This window comes from Brachycentrus maculatus, unplaced genomic scaffold (genome assembly GCF_059751285.1).
Source record: "Brachycentrus maculatus isolate JH-2025_06_01 unplaced genomic scaffold, ASM5975128v1 h1tg000407l, whole genome shotgun sequence".
Lineage (NCBI taxonomy): Eukaryota > Metazoa > Arthropoda > Insecta > Trichoptera > Brachycentridae > Brachycentrus > Brachycentrus maculatus.
The window spans coordinates 98,152-104,735 of NW_028281156.1; the positions used below are offsets into that span (position 1 = coordinate 98,152).

The window sequence follows — 6,584 nt, forward strand, 5'->3', positions numbered from 1 at the left end:
TAACGTTGCTCTTTTTGTATTTTCATAAGAAACAAAAATATTTCACCCGATATTTTTCTTGGCATGTACCGGTGCCACCTCCCAGCTGCCAAAATAGGTACCCAAGGAACAAAATGAAAGAGTCGAACATAAGTTTTTGAAAAGATATCCATAAATTACACGAAGGCATTCCGAGGCATGATTTAGTGCTGCAAAAAATCTGACCCAATAAAACCAAAAAGAGCTAATAAAACAAATCCTACGTGATGCTGAGCCATTCAGAAACATAATCATTTTAAGTAACAAGATAAAACAAAGAAAACATTGGTTTTCTGTGTAATATACAGGGTGTCGCAAAAGGACTTATTTACTGAAATCAATATTTTTAACCCTGATTTGGTTACGTTGCGTTGAAAACCTATCTCTTCTAGTCTTACCATAAAATATAAGATTCTTTGACGGGATAATTGTTTTTTACAAACACTTTACTTCGTTTAATTTATTATATTTCATGGTAGCGACATAAGCACTTGCGCAGACAGTATAATAGCCACCGATTAATACATTTTGGTTGATTGAAAAATGTTATTTTTCAGAAATAATCCCGCCAGTGTATACGCCGTTTATAGGTATAGAAAATATCAACAGTAAAATTAACGGAGTAAATTAAAATTCTGTTTTCTATTTTTTCTAAATTGTAAAAACCATATTACATTTTATTAATTCAATATTTCACAATTAATTATAAATCAGACCGGTTGATTTTTTTATTTGTTCTTTCCAAAATGGTCTTACATTCGTGTTTTATTGTCATGCATATTGAAATCAACATGTTATTCTACAACGTTAATGTCTAATCAATAAATTATAATGTTTTCTTCAGTAGGATAACTCGTGCAAAGGAATTCATTTCACATAAAAGGTTTAGTCCCCGAGTGTCAGAAATGAAGACTCTAAGAAGCATATCTGGCAAGAGTCTACGAGAATTAGAAACGCCAGGATAAGGGAAACACGCGAGATCGAAGATGTTGTTAGTTGGGGAAGGCAACGAAGGAGACAATGGTATGCGCATGTGAGGAGAATGGAACCATCCAGACTCCCCCACATTTCACTGTACTGCCAACCCCAAGGTACATGACTCCCGGACAGACCACCAAAGAGATGGATCGACAGCTTGGAATCGACATCGCAGGAGGTTAATCCCTCTTGAAAACTGTTCACAAGGCCTACACCAAGCAGAAGAAAAAGACGGTTTAGTCTTCGCATTGATTACATTCTCATAAAAATTGCCTCAAATTAGTAAAAAAAACATTTACTTGGATATCGAATATACGTCACTACGTTTAAACCGAAAATAAATTATTTTTAATATAATACTGTTGCGATGTTTCATCCAGTACAATCGCTAGATTTTATCCATTCTGTTTTTTTCTTCTTCTATTTTTACTATGGTGTATCATAATGTTTAGTTACCTGCCTGTTGTTTATTGCTCTTTTCCTTTTTAATGGTCACAAAAAAGTAGAACGTGTAACGGCATACTATTATTATTATGTAATACAAATTCGAAATTTATTTATAAAATTATTATTACTTCCTATTTTGTTTACATATTATTGGACTTTTAATTTTTGTTCCTTTTTGAGTTGTACATTTAAAGGTGCTTGCTTATAAAGGAATTTGATTAGTATTGTAAAGCTGGCCAGACAGCAAACCAGTAATGTCAGCAAATAAATGACAAAAATAATAATTTATTCATAACATAGATGTATTTATTTTCACAAATTTTATTTTAAAAAAAATATAATAAAAAATGATAAGTTAAAGGAATATTATATAAAACAAAGTATGAAAAAAATGATCGCCCGAACAGGGACTTGAACCCTGGACCCTTGGATTAAAAGTCCAATGCTCTACCGACTGAGCTATCCGGGCTGGCGGTCTGTCTGTCAAGAAAATCGTATTTATACTTAATCTTTAGTTGTGTAATATGGCCGTGTTTAGTGTTTTTCGTTACTTTTTCAATTGTTTAGTAAAACATTTTTAACAATTATCAGTCATTTCTAATGCTATGTAAAAGTCATATCAAATTAACGATTCGTCATAATAATAAAAAAATGCATGACATAAAGTAGTTAAATACAATTAATTTGTACTGAAAATATTATTTGCGTCATGAAACTTTTTATTTGGTTGACTTTAATTCTAACGGGGTTTTTCAAAAGGGTTCTAAATTAATGTATACAGCTATCTTTTTATTTTCTTCCCTCGTGCGCCTGCCCCTGTGGCCTAATGGATAAGGCATCGGCCTCCTAAGCCGGGGATTGTGGGTTCGAGTCCCACCAGGGGTACAGATGTCCCTTTTTGCAACCCCATTTTTTTCTCATAAGTCGGTAAAGAAAATCAAAACATGAAAAAAATGTATATCCATACTCTTATGATCGTTCTTGTTATATAAAGATACCATAACCATTTCCTTTTAATATGTACAATAAAATAAAGAAAATTCCCTTTGCGTATTTTACTCTAGCTCCAGACCATTTTAAAATTTAAATATAATAATGTTATTATAATAATATATCGAACATGACCAATACATACATTACTTTGAATTACAACATATATAATAAACGTTATTTGACATGAATGTAATAGAGTTAAGTATTATTATTACGGGGGATTCATAAAATTTTGATGTGGGAGGCTGGGTGGCTTCATTATGTATTTTATGATTTCATGAATGTAGTAGTTTGAGGCCTTTACTAGCGCCTCCTGCCGGCGTGCGGTGCAATGTCCCGGGCGTCTGGAGGGCAGAACGTCTACTACTTGTTTACATTTACTCTCATACCTCTATAAATTTCAATACGTACCTACCTCCGTAACAATTTCACAATACATCTGTTATTATCATATCACACACATGTCTACCTGCCTATTACTAAACTATAATAAAACTAGGGGGTATTTAGTATATTTGCGTATCGAATGAGGTGCAGTTGTTTTATTTATAATTCATAAATGAGTACATTATTGAAAAAAATAGAATTAATATAGTCATAAATCAAAATGATTAATACTAAAATGTTTTAAAATAAAGCAAATTTTAGTTTTATACATGTTTACTGGCAAGTGCTCGCACCGGGGGCGTAGCTCAGATGGTAGAGCGCTCGCTTAGCATGTGAGAGGTACCGGGATCGATACCCGGCGCCTCCAATATATTTTTTTCAAATATTTTTATTTTTGTGACATTTTTTTCCCGTATTTATTTTATTATTTGTTAATTGATTAAATGCTTTATTTTTTGTGTACTGCGCCATTCCTTCATTAAAAAAATAGACATCAATTATAATTATTTGCTTTTTCACGGATTTTCTTTGATATAAATAAAATTTATACATATTTTTTATTAATATTGCAACTGCATAGTATGAGTCACACTTCTCATTCATTTTTATAACCAGGTAATAAAATGAATGAGGCCTTACCCACACATACCCGTCACTAATATATGGAGTGTTAAAACTATCGACTTGTCCTATAGTTACCGCCCTAAGTCCTTTACATATATAGAAATACACACACCTGACAATGAATCCTTAATATTTATTTATACACAAGAGCTTTACTTTTCTTACTAACGTAATTCAATAACGTGTTGTTTTAAGCCTCCACTCGTTTACGATAAATTTATAAACCTTAGTTTAGAGAAAATTAAGTTGCTATTAAATTTATTTTCTCTAAATTAAATTTAAGGTAAATGATTTTTTCTAAAAACATCATTTTTGCATTGAAAAAATTAGTTTTTCTTCGAAATAACTAATGATAATATTATATGATTTTGAAAAGAAAAGGGTTAATGAAAGGTAAGGAGTAAAAAAAATAAATTTATATATTATTTCGGCATTTACTTTGTGGTAAGACATGATAAAATGATTAAGGAAACACTTGTTTTTATACCACTTGAGTTTATTTATGACTACTAGTTTCGGAAGCTAAGTTTACATCTTCAGACCTGAAGATGGAAGCTTAGCTTCCGAAACTAGTAGTCATAAATAAACTCAAGTGGTATAAAAAGAAGTGTTTTCTTAGTAATTTTATTTAAAAATAATTTTCCTTTATAAATTCTTCAAAACAAAAAATATATCCAATTCACATTTATTTTCAATTGAGTACACGACCAGCCCAGAGCGTGGCTGAACGCATTGTGATTTGAACGCTTAAGATCTAAACTTTAAAGGTGTTACGTATGCGATTGGGATAACAGTTTAATTCTGAGACAGGTGAAGTGACGCGCAAAACAATACAGACATGCAGTACGTATTCTGCATATACATACATATCGCTCATTTCTTTCAAGAACGTCAAAAATAAAAGAAATTGATTTTTCAGGAGAACGTTTTTAAAGTTTAAAAATATAATACAATGTATTAAAAAAATATCAAGCCACTTATTGAACTTTTTACTATGCAACAGATCATTTAAGATAAAACCTGAAGGTTTTTTCTCCATTTGAGAAATATAGTATATTTAAAAAAATTATTAAACAGTACCTTTCCTTTAAATGCAAAAACAACACTGTCTGCCCTGTAGCGGGTAAATATTAAGTTAAAAATATGCCGCTTTTACTGGGATATAGTACATTTTCTGGGCATTCCGAAAACATGCACAACTGAAAATTGACGATTTTTGACATCCTTGAAAGGAGTGAGCGATATATGTTCGTACGATTTCGGGTAAGTACCTCGTCTAGATGGGTGGCGTTTTACCGGCCGGTGGGGTGGCTCGGGGAGTGGGCATTCCCGGGGTAGGTTGCACAAGTCTGGTTGTACTTTCAGTCTGCGACCTCGCCCAAGGTCGCCGGTGCTGAAGTAGACGCACACACACGCCCGCATGCTAATATACTACATACACATCTCTCTTTCCAATGACAGTGAAAAAAACTTACTTTACTTACGTTTTATGCCTTTTCCAGACATCGAGTAAGTTAAACATCAGATGTTCCATTCATTTTATTTAGTGGTGATAAAATTTATTATAATTGAACGCAGCTAATAAAAGTGAAGTGTGTATTTTATGTTTTAAAAAATCTTTAATTATGTATTGACGACTCATCATAGATGATGAAGAATATGGAAGTCTGGGTATTTACAGGGCTTATGATCCTTCTATCTAGTAATTGGCTGGTTTAGGTGATCACTTTATACGCGTGTAACATTCACCATTCTACTCTTGATTGACAACCACATAACTTAAATATTTGCAACTCATACATATAGTATATCATAAATCTTTTACCGCTTCAGGTTTGAGTTCGCGGCAGCATCTATGGTTGGTTCGTGAAAACTTTTGTTTAGTAGAGACCCTTATATTTAAATATGTGCAAGGTCCTATAGCATTAAACAGGTAAAAACATATTTTTTAACATATACTTTTTATCGCATGGCAGCGCCATCTGTTGAGCATTATGGCAACACACGCATTACTAAACATTGCTCATAGCGGACAGCGTGCTTCTTGGCAAATGCTGTCATTTTCAATATTTTCGATTGAATTGATAAATGTTAAATATTTTTAATATGTTTACTAATATGTTTTTGTCTAATATGTTCACATTTCTAATATGTTGAATTTCACAAATATTGTGAAATTAAACATATTAGAAATGTGTGCTTTCTGTTTTCTAAACTAAAAAATTATAAATCTTGCAAAATACACACTACGATACAGAATTTTCCAGCCACAGCCGTGTTACAAACCACCTTCCCACTCTCCGAACCTACCCACATTTTCCCGCCTATCCAGACAGTAGACAGAACTCATCCCACGCGCATAATAATAAAGTGACGCATTCTACCCCATTCCCCGAACATAAATAGGTAATATTCTGTTTTCGTAGATATTAGGTTGAACGTTTGATGAAGAAGTTCAAAGAATATGTGTACCTGCCTATGTGCCATGCGATGCTGGGACGCCTGTGGAAGAATTTTATAACTAATTTATAAATGTAATCGTTTTATAAAAAAAAATACAAATCTGATAATTTTCACTACTTGACAGTTATTTTACTATAAAGTTTATAAATATTTTATTAAATAAATTGATATCAATATTTCCATGAATTGAAAACGTCCATACTTCTTTAAATATGAAACTTTATAGTAAAGCAGAGTCCAAAATTGGGTGATACCTTGGTAAACATAAAACTTAACCGCAACGAAATTTCTTTAATTATAGTAAATAGCACAAAGATATATACAAATGTCACCAAAACTTTTTTTAAATAATCGGAACATAAATTATATAACTAAATTTTGACACGGCTCCCGCCAACGACCATACCATGTTGAATGCACCGGTTCTCGTCCGATCACCGAAGTTAAGCAACATTGGGCGCGGTCAGTACTTGGATGGGTGACCGCTTGGGAACACCGCGTGCCGTTGGCCCCTTGTTTTTTTATAAATTATATTTTCTGGTACCTACCCATATTATCCTCTTTTTTACATTTATTTATTATAACTTACGACTAAAGTACTATATTTCAGATGAACTTCAGTACTTGGATGGGTGACAGCTTGGGAACACCGCGTGCCGCTGGCCCTTATTTTT

At 32.7% G+C, this 6,584-nt stretch overlaps 4 non-coding genes across 4 annotated transcripts; 3 read left to right on the forward strand and 1 right to left on the reverse strand.

Moving 5' to 3' along the window:
• Nucleotides 1-1,839: 1,839 nt before the first annotated feature.
• On the reverse strand, nt 1,840-1,912 carry TRNAK-UUU (transfer RNA lysine (anticodon UUU)). The gene has a single exon. It is a non-coding gene; the product is annotated as a tRNA-Lys (tRNA).
• A 343-nt stretch (nt 1,913-2,255) lies between these two features.
• Nucleotides 2,256-2,328, forward strand: TRNAR-CCU (transfer RNA arginine (anticodon CCU)). Its single transcript has one exon. It is a non-coding gene; the product is annotated as a tRNA-Arg (tRNA).
• Nucleotides 2,329-3,117: 789 nt separating this feature from the next.
• On the forward strand, nt 3,118-3,190 carry TRNAA-AGC (transfer RNA alanine (anticodon AGC)). The gene has a single exon. It is a non-coding gene; the product is annotated as a tRNA-Ala (tRNA).
• A 3,112-nt stretch (nt 3,191-6,302) lies between these two features.
• On the forward strand, nt 6,303-6,421 carry LOC148302811 (5S ribosomal RNA). Its single transcript, XR_015838584.1, has one exon. It is a non-coding gene; the product is annotated as a 5S ribosomal RNA (ribosomal RNA).
• Nucleotides 6,422-6,584: the final 163 nt, after the last annotated feature.